This window comes from Salarias fasciatus (assembly GCF_902148845.1).
Source record: "Salarias fasciatus chromosome 7 unlocalized genomic scaffold, fSalaFa1.1 super_scaffold_4, whole genome shotgun sequence".
Taxonomy (NCBI): Eukaryota; Metazoa; Chordata; class Actinopteri; order Blenniiformes; family Blenniidae; genus Salarias; species Salarias fasciatus.
In genome coordinates this window covers 27,077,625-27,093,764 of record NW_021941229.1, presented here as the reverse complement: position 1 = coordinate 27,093,764, position 16,140 = coordinate 27,077,625, and the positions used below count along the sequence as shown (strand labels likewise).

General features: G+C 45.7%; 2 long non-coding RNA genes across 2 annotated transcripts; one reads left to right on the top strand and one right to left on the bottom strand.

Annotated features, from left to right (window-relative positions):
• Window positions 1–10,786: 10,786 nt before the first annotated feature.
• Window positions 10,787–13,113, bottom strand: LOC115382492 (uncharacterized). The gene is made up of 3 exons (XR_003930563.1): window positions 13,002–13,113; window positions 11,785–11,827; window positions 10,787–11,707 (listed from the first exon to the last, which is right to left on the bottom strand). It is a non-coding gene; the product is annotated as an uncharacterized LOC115382492 (long non-coding RNA).
• A 208-nt stretch (window positions 13,114–13,321) lies between these two features.
• On the top strand, window positions 13,322–14,742 carry LOC115382499 (uncharacterized). Its single transcript, XR_003930572.1, has 4 exons — window positions 13,322–13,506; window positions 13,622–13,716; window positions 13,904–14,395; window positions 14,685–14,742. It is a non-coding gene; the product is annotated as an uncharacterized LOC115382499 (long non-coding RNA).
• The last annotated feature ends 1,398 nt before the right edge of the window (window positions 14,743–16,140 follow it).

Here is a 16,140-nt window from a genome sequence, read left to right as displayed (position 1 = left end):
CGGAAATCAAAATGAATGAAAGTCATTGAAAAGTTTATCCAAAAGAAGAACCACAATGCCCCTTTCTTTTAAAGTGAGTCCTCGGCTTTGGTGAGTGAAAGCATATATTGTCAGACTTTTTATATGTGCGCGCGCACACACGCACGCTCACACATGTGCGCACACACAGCTCCAAAGGCACTTTTTGCCAGTAGCTAGTTGTCCCCCCCACTTTTCAAAACAAACTGACGCCCTTGCAAAAATACAAAATAAATTAAGAATGTACTGTACGATATTCCATACAAAAGAGCCACATTTGGTAAACCAAAACAAAAAACAAAAAAAACAAACAAACTGTACAGGGATACAGTCAGGTCGGCACCACTCCAAGTCGGCCCCGGCCAACTCGGCACCGCCCCGGGATACAGTCAAGTCGGCATCTCGCCAAGTCGGCCTCGCGGGCGGGGGGCTCTCGAGTGGCCGAGTTGGTCGGTGCCGACTTGACTGTAAGCTGCTTACCAACTCGGCCAAAAGCGTCTTTCTTTTTTTTTTAATCACGATGGTGGATAATGTACCTGGAGCTTCATGTTTGACGTCCGAGTAGCTTAGCTACGAGCGCGCAGCGCTTAGCGGCTGTCTGGTCATGTGACCGGTCCCAAGGCATTCTGGGAATCGTAGTGCAGCGATGCCGGCTGCGCCGCGACGATTTGCAGTTTTTTTCGTGCCGGCAGCGCCGCTTCTCCTCCTGTAGCAGGCAGGGGACTGGAGGACAAACTGTGTGGTTATGGTGACTGACAGGTTAGAGGTGGAGAATGGACCTGGAGCTTCATGGTTGACGTCCTGTTTGAACCGAGTAGCTTAGCTACGAGCGCACAGCGCGAGCGGCTGTCTGGTCATGTGACCAGATCATGTGACCAGATCATGTGACCAGCATGCGATCCGCGAACGCCGCCTGATCAAACCAGTCGCCTGCATTATAATTTCATTGTAATGTTCTCCACCCCTCAAGTTTGGTCAGCCAGTACAATTAGATTTACAATTAGATCTAAAACATGTAGGGTCACCGCTCCTGAGGACTGGAGTTTGACACGTGATTTAAATGTATACATGACGACCGTCATTTCAGTGAAATGAAATGTATATAATATTTTACCAGAGGGCTACGTTTATGAGCTTATGAACGCCAAGAAACCACATGAACAGCTTAACATGTACTACTGGTAATCGTTTGATATTACAGTCCCAGTTGCTATTACTGTTGACGCACACTAGATGGCGGGCAAACAACATTTACAACAAAATACATGCTTTTGCAAATGACAATGTTTGTTAAAGAAAAGAATAATGACTGATAAACTAACAATGTTGATCAGAAATGAACAAATCAGCATAAGCATAATGCAATACAGGTATTATGTTGTGGTTGGGATGCAATACAACAAGTATGATCGAGTTCGTCATGCAGCTTCGGTCTTCCTAGGTTTCCACTGATTGGGTAAAAATAAATCTAATTGTACTGGCTGACCAAACTTCAGGGGTGGAGAACATTACAATAAAATTATAATGCAGGCGACTGGTTTGATCAGGCGGCGTTCGCGGATCACATGCTGATCACATGATCTGGTCACATGACCAGACAGCCGCTAAGCGCTGCGCGCTCGTAGCTAAGCTACTCGGACGTCAAACATGAAGCTCCAGGTACATTATCCACCATCGTGATTAAAAAAAAAAGAAAGACGCTTTTGGCCGAGTTGGTAAGCAGCTTACAGTCAAGTCGGCACCGACCAACTCGGCCACTCGAGAGCCCCCCCGCCCGCGAGGCCGACTTGGCTTGATGCCGACTTGACTGTATCCCGGGGCGGTGCCGAGTTGGCCGGGGCGACTTGGAGTGGTGCCGACCTGACTGTAAACCAACTGTACAGAACTATTTCCACATTTCGTTAGAAACATAAGTTATTAGCATTGGAGTAAGAAGTGTGTTATAGAAAGATTTCTTGTCTGTACCTCAAAAAGGAGTGGGAAGAAGACAAGCTTATAAACTCCCACCCCTTGCACATTCAATGTAAGTTTCAGTCAGCTGCGTTAAGTAGAGATTCTTTTTTTCTTAATCTAAACACTACATATCTATTATTACAGCCTATATTTACAAATACCATTACACAAAACAACTATTACTTTATGTTTTTATAGTAACTACAACATATACAAAAAGAAAGCAAATTTCAATTTTCTACAGTTATCCATATTACTGCAAACATGACTGCAATAGTCATAATTATCATTATTGTCACCATTGTCATCATCACTACAATCACTCCAACAAATATTATGAAGTGTATCAGCAGTCACACTGAATGGTGCTGGTGGTTACATTTGTTTTTAAATTGATTTTCTGTTTTGTTAGTGTGAGGTGCATTAAAAAGGACCAGGTGTTTTGTGGACCGGCTGCCTGAGGAGGTCAGTCCCCGGGCAGCAGGACCGTCCCTGTCTGAGTGTCCTGTACTGTGCATTAAAAGAGACAAGATTTCAGTTCTATTGTTCTGAATAAGAAATTCGGGGCTGACTCCTTTGGATCTTGTGTCATGTTCATCAGGCGATTCAGCAGGTCGGAGGAAGAATCCACCTCGTAGTGAGCCCTGAGTGGTCTTGAGGGTGTGCAGCGTCAGCTGTCTCTTTATTTCCAACACCTCTCGCAGATGGAGACCTGGGCTCGCAGCACGAGTGAATGCTTCCATGATCTCTGTTTCTCCACGTCCTTTCCGCTGAGCGGACTCAATCTGGTTCATGACACTTGTGTCGAACAATTTATCCTCTTGACCCGCTTCTCCAATCTGCCCGATTATCCGAAACTCCCGCTCAGTGTCACCTCAGGCAGTCTGGTTGGTGCTGCATGGCCGTTCTTGTCCTCTTCCTTTGTGGTCTCGATGCCAGGCTCAGTAGCTCCCCCTACTGCTTGTGTCTTCTGCTTGATCTTGACCTCCAGCGCCCCAATGTCTTCTTCCATCTGCTGCTGTAACTTCTGGTCCTGAATTTTTAACTTCTCCAGCTCACTTGTCTCCTGAACTGCGACCTCAGCTTCTGTTTCCCATTTTGTCGGCTTCAGAGAGGCCGGGTAGGACAGTACACGTTGCAGATACTGCTGATATGACTCTTCGGACTCTTCACCCTCCTCGATTTCATGTAATGTTATTTCCACCAACCTGATTAAGGTGCGTCTTCTCTTGCTGGCAAACCCCCCCACAGGTGCAGTACACTTTAGATGCTCGCACAGGGAAATGAGCTCCTTCTCCTCCAGCCTCAGTAGAATCCTGCTTATATCATCCCTTATTTCCTCCATGGTCCTCCTCTGCTCTGTCCGTCTGCACATCTATGCGACTGGGCCGTGGGCTGAATCAACCATCCTCAGCTACCAAAATCTGTAGCGTGGCACAAGGCAAAGTTGTCCTCCACTACACATTTAGTTTGATTTTTTTTTTTTTTTTTTTGGTTCTGTAAAGAGCAAAAAAAATGTCTTTTAACACCACAGTTGATACCAATGACGTATAGAATGACCAGACCGCTCGCTGCTCGGCGGACAGCAGCGGCAAATCGGCGCTGACTTCCGGTAGTGGCAAGAAGCTGTGGGGCGCTGTGGAATCCAGTGTAAATACAGACTTCAAGGCCTGCTGGTCATCACTGATGGGACAATATATGTTATTTTATGGCTTTGACTGTTAGCAGACAGTAAATCTCTGTCCTAGGCACGTTGTCATGGCGACCACAGCGCTGTTTAGCCCTAACAGACAAGAAAAAACAAAGCCTGTTTGTAGTTGACAGATGCTGACTTTCGGTCTCAATAACTCTTAAACAAAACGTCAGAAACTTACAAAGGGCGCCTGCATCCCGTCGCTGTGAGCTGGACGACAGGCTACAAGCTCATTTTTATTAAAAGTGTGTGTCTATCAAGCATCATTAACAGTATTGATTTCCATAAGCAGCCGGTCCTGCTGTGGGGTTCAGGGACCGTCTACAATTTACAAGACGCTGCAACAGTGAAGATAAACACCAAAAAAAAAAAAAAAACTAACACAAAAAAAACGTAATACCACCAGTGGGATTCACTGCAGTGTCACCATAATCACCACAACCTTCATTTGTCTCCTATCAAATTTATTGGACATGGCGTTTGTCTTCACTGTTGCAGCGTCTTGTAAATTGTACACGGTCCCTTAACTGCTGATTGAAATCAATGATGTTTCTGCCAAAACAGAAACAATACCAAATAAGAAAGTTAATGTTTTAAACAATTTTCCTCCAATTCAAATGATTCAGCTGGACTTTCACAGCTGCTCAGACCCACAGACCTTGGAGTGGTTGCTCTTTTCCTCCCACAAAAATGGCGATAAAAAGTTTCTGGAGGAGCAATTGTTGCAGTCAGAACATGCAGAGTATTTATGTAATATATTTATGTAATAGTGCTTTAATGCTCAATAAAGAACTGAACTGAACTGAATACCTTAACATACACAGAGGTTTCTCAGAGTAAAATGTAAGAGATAAAGTAGTGTAATAAAAAATCAAGTCAGTTTAAGCAGTGGGGTCCATTGAATACAACGACACTCATTTCTACAATAATTACAACAGATTGGGTGAAACAGCCAAAGGAAGACAAGAAATGGAAAAAATGAAAGCATGAAACACAGTAATTGCAATAAAAATTAAAAGTTTATTCACAGTAAATGAAAAAATGCACACAGTGACATATTAATTGCACATTCTGTAGTCGCAGGTTACACTTGTCTTTGTGACTTCTGTTTCAGAGGAGATAAAATTAAAAAAAAAAAAAAACTCCTGGGTCTCCTGGCTTGGTGTTCACAATGTATCTCAAGCACTGTGACTTGATTCCAACACAGAAGTTTACTGTACCTTGGTAAATCACGAAACACAAAGTCACACACCGTGCTGGATCCCACTCTGAATCCGCTTTTTGCCACTACCGGAAGTCAGCTGCGATTTGCCGTCTCTCAGGGGGAAGTGAGCGTCTGGTCATTCTATACGTCATTGGTTGATACATTCACTGACTTCCGTGTGTGTTCCCGTTCTCGGAGTGTAATCACGCGAGACTATCCCGAACCCTGAACACACTGTGTAGCGAACGCGCCCTCTACTGGTCAGAGTTAGACACTGCTTATAAAACAACACTTCTCAATCCACTAATGGCTCTAAATGCCACACAAACATAAAAACTGAGTTGAAAAACAAAGAACAGTCTTAGCATAGCGATGCGCAGCAGCATAGGCACATTACAAGACGGAGGAAAATAATATTTGGAGACGAAACAGCACCTCACTTTACGCAGCCAGCAGTGGACTGCCCTCAGTTTTCCTGAGGCATTTTATTGAAGGCAAATGAAAGAGACAACGCCCACTCACAGGTGGCATAAATTAAGTAAATTGCCCAAACACATTTGGAAAAAAGAAAAAAACAATGTGAGAGCATATCTTAACACCCCCACTTGTTCTTACATTGCAATAACTGGGTAATTTGTCTTAAAAATAAAGATTCTTCTGAAAATTACTCACCAAAATAAATTCAAATTCATAACACAATCTTAACCTGTCACACAAAACTTTAGTTTAGCATTTTTCTTCAGTTTAACAGGGAAAATACAATCATTCTCCAAAGATAAATGAGGCAAACCTTGTCAACTTTGACTTTGTTGCAGGCTTGGTCATCAGGTCTGCAACCATTTCCTCAGTCGGACAATATTGTAACACAATGCATCCCTCATTAATAATGGACCGAATAAAATGATATTTTATGTCTATGTGTTTACATCTTTGCCTTCTGATTGGATTCTTGGCTAACGCAATTGTGCCTTGGTTGTCCTCAAAAATCTTTGGCGGTGGATACACTCGATCATCAAGTGTATCCAAAAGATGTTTGAGATACATACATTCCTGGACAGTGGCTACTAAGGCCATGTACTCGGCCTCACAGGTTGACAAGGCAACAGTGGGCTGTTTTTTAGTTTTCCATGAGACTAAAGCGCCATTATTAGTTAAGCTTACACAGTAACCTGTAGTACTGCGTCGGTCACTTTCGGCTGCCCAATCAGCATCACTATACGCTTGTAAACTTAAAGATTCAGATTTGAAATAGCATAGCCCTTTATCAGTTGTACCTTTAAGATAACGCAAAACATGCTTAACAGAAACCCATTGCTCTTCAGTTGGGGTTGAAAAATACTGTGATAGTTTACTTACTATAAAACTTAAATCTGGTCTTGTACACATTGACAAATAAATAAGACTACCAACAGCTTCTCTGTACTTTGTAACATCTGTCATTATATCAGCACTATCGTCATAGTGGAGTTTTTGTTCACAAGGTGTACCCCTTGGTTTGCAATCCTGCATGTCAAACCTTTCAAGGATTTTTTCTACATATTTAGCTTGTGACATTTTCACACAAATATCCGTTTGTAGAAAATCAATACCGAGGAAATGTTTGAGTTCACCCAAATCCTTCATCTGAAATCTTGATGAAAGTTTGTCTTTAACAGATTTCAGTACATTTTCGTCACTTGCTGCAATGATGAGTCATCAACCCATATCAAAATAAACACTTTGTGTTGTTCGGTCACTCTGGTGTAAACACAGTTGTCAGCTTGATTTTGCACAAAACCGTTTTCATTCAGATGTTTGTGCAGCAGTCTGTTCCAATTTCTGCCAGACTGCTTGAGTCCATACAATGAGCGCTGTAATTTACAAACTAATTTTTCACCATTGTTTGATTTTACCTCGTATCCCTGTGGTTGATCCATGTATATTTCACAATCAATTGGTGCATTTAAATAAGCTGTTTTGACATCCATTTGGTGCAAAATCAAGTTTTCTTGGGTTGCTTTCTGCATTAGCACTCTAACACTCGTCAAGTTGGCAGTAGGAGAAAATGTGTCAAAATAATCAATACCGTGTTTTTGGCTGTAGCCTTTTGCCACATATCTGGCCTTATATTTTTCTGACCCATCAATATTTTTCTTTATTGTATAAACCCATCTACCCCCCACTGCTTTCTTACCCGGAGGCAAATTGGTTAAAATGAATGTATTATTTTCTGTCAGAGATTGCATTTCTTCACCCATAGCATTTCTCCACTCATTTGACTTGTCTGAATTTATTGCTTCTTGAAAGGTGACGGGAATGTTGCACGTTACTCTGTAGCAATAATCTATGTTACTTTGGACTAGATTGTTTTCTTCAGCTGCTGACAGAGAAACATAGTCACGAAGGTAGGCTGGTTTATTTCGCACTCTAGAAGGGTAAGTTCTGGGTTCACTTTTAACTTCCACTGTTTGTGGCTGATTACTTTCTTCAGATTCATTGGCTGGAACAAGTTCTTCTTCAATGGCTGGAACAGCATTTTGCTGGGGTCTGTCAGTCCTGCTGCGGTCTGGGTACCTGATCCTCAGATCCCAACAGTCAGACTCAGCTGGTGGTAGAACATTTGGGTTTTGTTCCTCAACTCTGGGTTCAGAAACGAACTTAACTAGTCTATTTTTTGAAACCTTGCCAGATTCAGGGAAATAAACAAAATATGCTGGACTCGATTTGTCATAGCCAACAAAAATGCCTTTCACACCCCGGGGGTCGAGTTTCTTCTTTTCGTGAACATAAGAGTAACACTCTGAGCCAAATTTTTGCATTTTTGAGAGATTGGGTTGCCTCCCAGTTAGAGACTGCACAGGAGTTTGCTTTGTTCTGTGATTAAAACAACGATTTCGGATTACTGCTGCTGTCTGTATTGCATAAGGCCAAAGACTTTTTGGTAGCCCACTCTCTATTAACATACATCTTCCCATATCAAAAAGTGTGCGCCAATTGCGCTCAGCTGTGCCATTCTGGTGTGGCGAGTTTGGAGCTGATGTTTCATGCTTTATTCTATTTTTGGTCATTAAAGATTTAAAACTTTTGGATGTATATTCTGTACCATTATCAGACCTTAGTCTCTTGACTTTACCATAAGGTGCTACATCAGCCAGAAATCGCTCTGTGGCTTCCACTGTGTCACATTTATTTTTCAGAAAATACACAAACACAACACTGGAAAAATCATCCGTAAAGGAAAGTGCATACTTAAATCCTTCTCTCGACTGGGGCGTTATCGGCCCTGCCAAGTCTGTGTGGACCAGCCCTAGTGGTTCCGTGGCCCTTGCATCAGGCTTTTTATTTACAGTCTGCACAAATTTGCCCTGTATGCATACGTCACAATGTGGAGGTTTTCTTGTTGCCCCTTTAATTTTCATGCCCTCTACTACAGGCGGCAATTTCAGAACGTCATCATAGTTGCAGTGACCCAAGATTTCATGCCATTTTTGTAGGTCAAAACACCCCTTCGCATTGTCTTCACACGTCACATCATTGTCTACAGTGTGTAAATAATAAAGTCTGTTATGAACGTGTATGTTGAATTTCGTACCGTCTTTGTGGATCAGCACGTCCTTGTCCTTCTTGAAGATCACTGTCGCGTCACTGGCCGTAGCTGCTTTAACGGAGAAGATGTCTTGCGGGTAGGAGGGGATGTACAAAGCGTCTCTCAGCGTTGTCTTCAGCTTTCTGCCTCTGCTATCCGTCAGAAAAACGACCGCGTCCCCTCGCTTCTCTGCTACACCGCTGCACCGCGTCCCATCCGCCAGCTCCACGCAGTGAGACTCGGCCTTGAAGCTCTCGTCGAAACTTTTAAACTTGGCGTGGTCCGTGATGATGTGCGAGGTTGCACCGCAGTCGACCATCAGGCCCCTCACGTTCACATCTCGGCCCGGCGGGTGGTCCGCTGACATGTCACTCAGCCGGAACGCGTACTCGTGCGCCTCCGTCGTCTCCGCGGCTTTGCGGGCATCATCTCGGCGGTTTTGGCTCCTGCAGGTCTCAGTTCTGTGTGTTGTGCTCCTGCAATGTCTGCACCACACTTTGCGCTGACAGGTGCGAGCTCGGTGTCCGACAGTTCCACATCGGAAACACACCTCGTCCTTCGCAACAGTTAGCTGCCGCTCTCGGTCACCTGGACCTGCGCCTCTGGCAGGCCTCGCTGCCCGTCTGCCCCGCGCTGTCATCACATTGTCCTCTTCGACAGTTGCACGCATTTTTTCTGTGTCTTCGTAGCTTCTCAATTTTGTCTTAAATTCAGCAAAAGCTACGGGCTCGGCTGCTTGAGTAATGTGGATCACAAAAGGCTTGTAGGACTCGGGTAGCCCCTTCAAAACCATTGCCACCAATAGCCCATCACTCAAGGTCTCTCCAGCGTTTCTCAATGCTGTGATGGCTGTCTCGGCTCTTATCACATAATCCGTCACACTCTCGCTACTCAACTTTTGGAGCGAGGTCAGTTCTGTGTAAAGGCTTACGATGCGTGGCTTCCCTCTGCCCTGGTAGTAGTTCCTTAAAATTGTCAGCGCCGCTCGGCCATCATCGGGTGCTTCCCGCATCACCAGAGACAGGCTTTTGTCATCGAGGAACTGGATGAGCTCCGCATAGGCCTCCTCGTTCTTTGCCACTTCAGCTTCATCCGCCGCATCTGCGGGCACTGTCAGGATGGTTTCTTTTAAACCTTGTAGGCGAAGATGCCCCAAAAATTTTGTCTCCCATAACTCATAGTTATTTTCATCACCATCAAAAACCAAGCGAGACCAGCGGCTTGCACTCAGCTCTGCTTTCCTTCTTGCCGTCATTGTGCTGTGGCCACAGGTGCAGCTCCTTCTAGAGATTGCGCGCACCTTGGCTCAATTAAGTGCTGCATTAAGAGTCTCTTCCAGGTTACAGCTTGGCTGGGCCCATAACCTCTTAGCATAGCGATGCGCAGCAGCATAGGCACATTACAAGACGGAGGAAAATAATATTTGGAGACGAAACAGCACCTCACTTTACGCAGCCAGCAGTGGACTGCCCTCAGTTTTCCTGAGGCATTTTATTGAAGGCAAATGAAAGAGACAACGCCCACTCACAGGTGGCATAAATTAAGTAAATTGCCCAAACACATTTGGAAAAAAGAAAAAAACAATGTGAGAGCATATCTTAACAAACAGAATACAAAGAAAAAAAGTCTGAAAAGGAGCAGGAAGTAAAAAAAACCTGTTTAATTTGTATGTAATATTCTTTAGTTGTGTACTTTTGTAACAGGTTATGTACAGAGTATCATATGTCAGCAGGAACTAGAATAAAATGGATCCTCTGTCAGAGCAAATCTGTTATTTTCACAAGAAAAAGACCTATTAACCCCATAAAGACCCCCCCCCCCTTACTTTCTCTGTTTCCATTCTCCCCTTTATTGTTCTGCTTTTATAGATCTTTTGTAGAAGTTTAACCCTCTCCTGTTGTTTTTTTTTTTGTAGACGTGACCTGACAGGTTGGAGATATCAGCACAGAAACATCAGGAAGGATCAAAGGTCAGTCGAATGAACCCAACAGAGAAGGAACCACCGGATCCAGGAAGGAGGGCTCTGGGTCTGTGTCTGGGTGTGTGTGTGTGTGTGTGTGTGTGTGTGTGTGTGTGTGTGTTCTTGTATTTCTATCCTTGTCGGGGCCAAATGTCCCCACAAGGATAGCAAAACGTGAAACGACGTGCCTTGTGGGACCTTTTTCCGGTCCTAAGTAGGAGAAACAGTGTTTTCTTGACCATGTTGTTGTTACTAAAAACAGTAAAAGTGCAAAAACATTTCTTTAGGGTTAGGCTTTGTTGTGGTGTGGGTTAGGGTTAGGGTAAGGGTCAGGGTTAGGGGCTAGACATGAATGGGAGTCAATGGACGGTCCCCACAAGGATAGAAATACAAGACTGTGTGTGTGTGTGTGTGTGTGTGTGTGTGTGTGTGTGTGTGTGTGTGTGTGTGTGTGTGTGTGTGTGTGTGTGTGTGTATGTGTGTGTGTGTGTGTGTGTGTGTGTGTGTTCTCTTCACTTCCTGAACTTTGCCAGTTCCTCCCTCATCAGACAGAAGTCCTCAGTGAGCCTCTGGCTCTGATCAGCTGACTGAATGATGGCGTCTCTCAGCTTCTGGTCTTCTTCAGGTGTTGCAGTGACTCTGATAACGTTCACGAGCAGCAGCAGCAGGCCGGTTACTGATTGAATCAACACCTCCACCACATCAACAGCTCCTCCACTCTTCTCCTTCAGCTCAGACACCTGATGGAGGACCTTCTGAAGATCCTCCACATCTTTCAGGGACTCTTCAGCCTGATACTTGGAGCCTTTCTCCTCCAGATCTTCACATGTTTGATGGATTTGAACCAAGAGCTGCTTCATCGGTTCAACAGTCTTCATAAACTCTGCTCCCATATTCTTCACCTTTTCAGCACTTCCACTCTCACTCATCATTTTAGTGATATTTGCACTGATGACAGCACCTCCACCTGTAAGAGCAGCTGCACCACCAGCTGCACCAGCTGCACCAGCAGCAGCAGCAGCAAATGGAAGAAGAACTGGGACTGCTACACTGAGCAGGAGGAGAGCAGCTCCACCTGCAGCTCCTACAGCTCCGGCTGTTCTTAGACCATCTGTTCCTCTCTGCATGTCTTTGACTTCTTCAGAAATCCTCAGAAGCTCCTCCACGATCTCCCTCATCCTTGGTTCATTGCTGTTGAGCAGCGAGGTGAAAGAATCTGAATCCAGCTGAAGTTTAATGACCAGATCTGACAGGTCAAACGGCTGGTCTCTGCTGTGCCGTCTCCTTGGAGGTGAATCCATCTCTTGAAGGTTCCTTTAAAAACAACAAATAAATAGTTTCAAACCCTCTGAAGTGATTTCCTGGATGTTTTCTTTCATTCTGTCTCTCACCGGCCTCCAGCCTCGGGGGGTCTGGGGGCTCCAACCTCTTCTTCTGAGAGGAGATCAAACAGCAGTGAAAATATCTCATCAGTACAAAATCCCATCATGCACTACAGCGCTACAAAAATAACACAAAATACTCTGCGTTCACATGAAACTCATAGGAAAGAAGCAGCAGACAGAACAGGAGCTCCTGCTCTTCCTTCAGTTCTGCTGCAGTTGTTCTGTTTGCAGTTCGTCTCACAGCTCTCATTAAAGGGGACATATTATGCTATTTTTCAGTCACATCTTATCGGTCTCAGAAGCCCAATAACATAGTATTTAAGTTTGTTCGCCCCAACTTCATGCTATGTTCAGAGTTTGAGCGGTCTAAAACGTGGCTCTGACGAGTCCTCCTCAGAACTGGCTGTTTCTGAGCCTGCTTTCCGGTATGCACTTGAACGCATCTGGCCACGCCCACTCTCTCACACACACATGGTGGGGCACAGTCAGGGGGAGGAGTTAAATCTGCTTATTTCAGGATAAGCAAAACAAACACAAACTCCACCATTTCAGCTTCAGTTTCATTTTCACAAAGTTTGGTGGAGCAAGACCGGGAGGAAACAGAGCGTTTTCACATTTGAACGTCATAATGAGGCTACGGAAACACATACTACTATAGGAAACGCTTCACAGAGTGAAAAAAGCTGAATATGTCCCCTTTAAACATCCAGGTATTCACTGCGGTCAAGCCAGCCACACGGTGTTTAGCGGGGCGCACATATTCTCAGCATTACGGTAAAAGTCAAGCCGAAAGGACTGCAAAATAAACGTCCAGCGGTTCAGACACCCCGTCAGTATTGTCAGTAGTTTCTATTCATATTTTGATGGAAAAGCAGTGTTTTAGCTCAATTACTGGCAGATTCTTTGACTTATTGACTCGAAATCAGCATTATTAAAGCTTTACTTGATGTACTTCGTTGTTCCGTTATGTTTTCCAGCAACAGTATTAATATATCTTCTATTACTTAAAAAAGAAGGTGAGTTGTGATCCGCGGAGCTTGACGTTTATTTTGTAATCCTTTCAGTTTGGTGAACATTGAATATTCCCCCATGCTGCCACATCGTGGTCACTTTAAACTCACTGTGAAATACACTCGACGCAAACTATGTTCAAACTCCAAAGCTCCAGAGCTCTGAACATCATCTCAGATCAGGCTGAAGGACCTGATCTCACCTTTACACACCTGAGCAGCAGGAAAAGACGCGGTTATCCGTGCGTGACGCTGGAAGCTGCGGTGCCGTCGAAGTGAAACGCAAATAAACGCAGATAAACCTTCTAGAAAAGGTCCAGCATGGAAGATAAGCATCAGCGTCGGTTTGGGGCAAAACTTTCACTTTTGAATTCATACGTTCAACTGACAGGTGGTTTGATGAAGATAAGGAGCAGCTGCTCTCTCTCTCTCTCTCTCTCTCTCTCTCTCTCTCTCTCTCTCTCTCTCTCTCTCTCTCTCATAAAAGAGGAAAGTGGGGTAAATATTATAAAACTATTTAAAATGTTCAGACTTCATGCTATATTTAAATGTTCATTCATTAAATTGTTTAAAAGGTAAATGACCTGCTTGTCGTGTTGAAGGTTCATTAATTCAGACCCCAGCAGGAACTGAAGAGTCACATCAGTCCATCTACTGAAAGAGGGATTTCTGCCTGTTTTGACTGTTTTCATGGATTTTATCAGCCCAGCTGAAGACGGTAAACCGTTCATTAACAGGTTTTCCTCCTGATCAGCAGCTTTTAATGCTGATATAGACACAAGAAGCTCAGCTGGTGTTCTAAAGGTTCATTCTGGTGTTTCTGCTTCCTCCAGGTCGAGCCATCGGCAGAGCAGCAGCACCAACCGTCCTCCTTCCTCCAGGACTTCTGGGCCAGAACACAGTGACCCCGTCAGCCACTGATGCCCAGGTTCAGTGAAATGATGAGTCTGGTCCTTACTGAAGCTGAGGACAGGGATGTGATTTCTGTTGACGTGTCTCTGACTCTGCTGACGCTGTAATGACACGAAGCTGGTTGAAGGTGTTTGTATCAGAATGTTGTTGTTTATTTCTCTTCATGTGAACCTTGTTTGTCTCGTGCTGTCCTGGATGTTCAGGATTTAAAGTCCAGCTGTTCTGGATGTGTTGCTGACAGTCCATCAGAGAGAAGCAGACCTCACAGCTGCAGGAAGCTGCTTCACTCCGCCTCAGCTTCCCCACTGGTCTGGTGCTGGACGCCCCCTGCTGGTACAAACCGGGAATGGCAGAGACAGTCTAAGTACAGGATGAAAACAAACTGCTTTAGTGACCTGCAGCGACCTTTAGTAACCTTTAGTGACCTGCATTGACCTGCAAGAATGAGGAATCTTTGTCGTCACACCACACCACATGACCACGCCCTTTAAGCCCAAATCATGAAGCTCAGGATGAAGATGACCTGACAGCATCAGCATGTCTGTAAGGCGGAGCTTCAGCACCACGGACAGCGACTGTCCTGCTGACGTCCATCAAGGGAGACGAAGCCGACCAGGAAGTGTCAACAACTGTCCATATCCCATCATGCACCAGGCGTTGCTCCAGACAGGCTGTGGCTCCAGAGTGTAACCCAGGTGGGAAAACGGGGTTTTCCATTGAAATTTCCTGAATGAATTCCCCTGAAGACTAACAGGCTTCTTGCACATTGCTGCCGGTGGAGCGTGAGGGTGTGGGCGAGTACTTCCTGTCAAAGCTTCCGGTGGTTTCAGAGGGAGAGGGGGAGAAAATAGTTCTTTTATTACGTAGTTTTTAAATGTCTTAATGGCCTCACTCCTTCTTATTTAGCTGATCTGTTTTTGCCGTATCGACCCTCGCGGCCCTGAGGTCCTCTGGCAGCGGCTTATTGTGTGTTCCCAACGCTAGAACCAAGACCCCCCCACTACGGCCCCGCCTGTGGAACAGCCTGCCGGAGACCCTCAGGACCAGAGACCCTCAGGACCAGAGACCCTCAGGACCAGAGACCCTCAGGACCAGAGACCCTCAGAACCAGAGACCCTCAGGACCAGAGACCCTCAGAACCAGAGACCCTCAGGACCAGAGACCCTCAGGACCAGAGACCCTCAGGACCAGAGACTCTCAGGACCAGAGACCCTCAGGACCAGAGACCCTCAGGACCACAGAGACTGTTGATAGTTTTAAAGGGAGGTTGAAAAACACTCCTTTTTAATCTGGCTTTTAATTAACCTTCTATACTTCTTATCTCCATCATTTTTATTTTTGGTCATTTTAATGTTTAATCTACTCATCCTATTTATTCGTTCTATTTTTACTATGTACTTTTCATTTATTTTACTTTTCTATTTTATAATCTCATCTTACTTATTTTTTTTATTAGCTTTGTATCATGTCTTTTTATGTTTTTAGCTGTTTAACTCCAGAGTTTCCTGAGGGGGGGGGGGGTCCTTCACTCTGGGGGGGTCCTTCACTCTGAGGGGGGGGTCCTTCACTCTGAGGGGGGTCCTTCACTCTGAGGGGGGGGGGGTCCTTCACTCTGGGGGGGGTCCTTCACTCTGAGGGGGTCCTTCACTCTGAGGGGGGGGGGGTCCTTCACTCTGAGGGGGGTCCTTCACTCTGAGGGGGTCCTTCACTCTGGGGGGGTCCTTCACTCTGAGGGGGGGGGGTCCTTCACTCTGAGGGGGTCCTTCACTCTGGGGGGGTCCTTCACTCTGAGGGGGTCCTTCACTCTGAGGGGGGGGTCCTTCACTCTGGGGGGGTCCTTCACTCTGAGGGGGGGGTCCTTCACTCTGAGGGGGTCCTTCACTCTGGGGGGGTCCTTCACTCTGAGGGGGTCCTTCACTCTGAGGGGGGGGGTCCTTCACTCTGAGGGGGTCCTTCACTCTGAGGGGGGGGGGGTCCTTCACTCTGAGGGGGGTCCTTCACTCTGGGGGGGGTCCTTCACTCTGAGGGGGTCCTTCACTCTGGGGGGGTCCTTCACTCTGAGGGGGTCCTTCACTCTGAGGGGGTCCTTCACTCTGAGGGGGTCCTTCACACTGGGGGGGTTCTTCACACCAGGAGCTGGTCCTGGTCCTCTGCTGGGATCACTGCGCTCGAGTCCTCTGGTCCTGGCTGGCCTGGGGGGCTCCACACCTTGGTGTGCGGGTTCCCGTTGGTCTGACGGGGTCGGGGGTCGGGCGCTGGGGCCCCAGTACTAATGACCTTCTCCTTCTCCTGGCGTGGACGCCCCACCGTGTTTTCCCATGATGCTTAGTGCCATGCCATGTCTCGTCTGCCTTGCTATGGGCAAAAATTGGGTGTATATCTGTTTGTGCGTGCGTGCGTGCGTACGTGCGTGTGTGTGTGGTGTATATTTACTGATGGT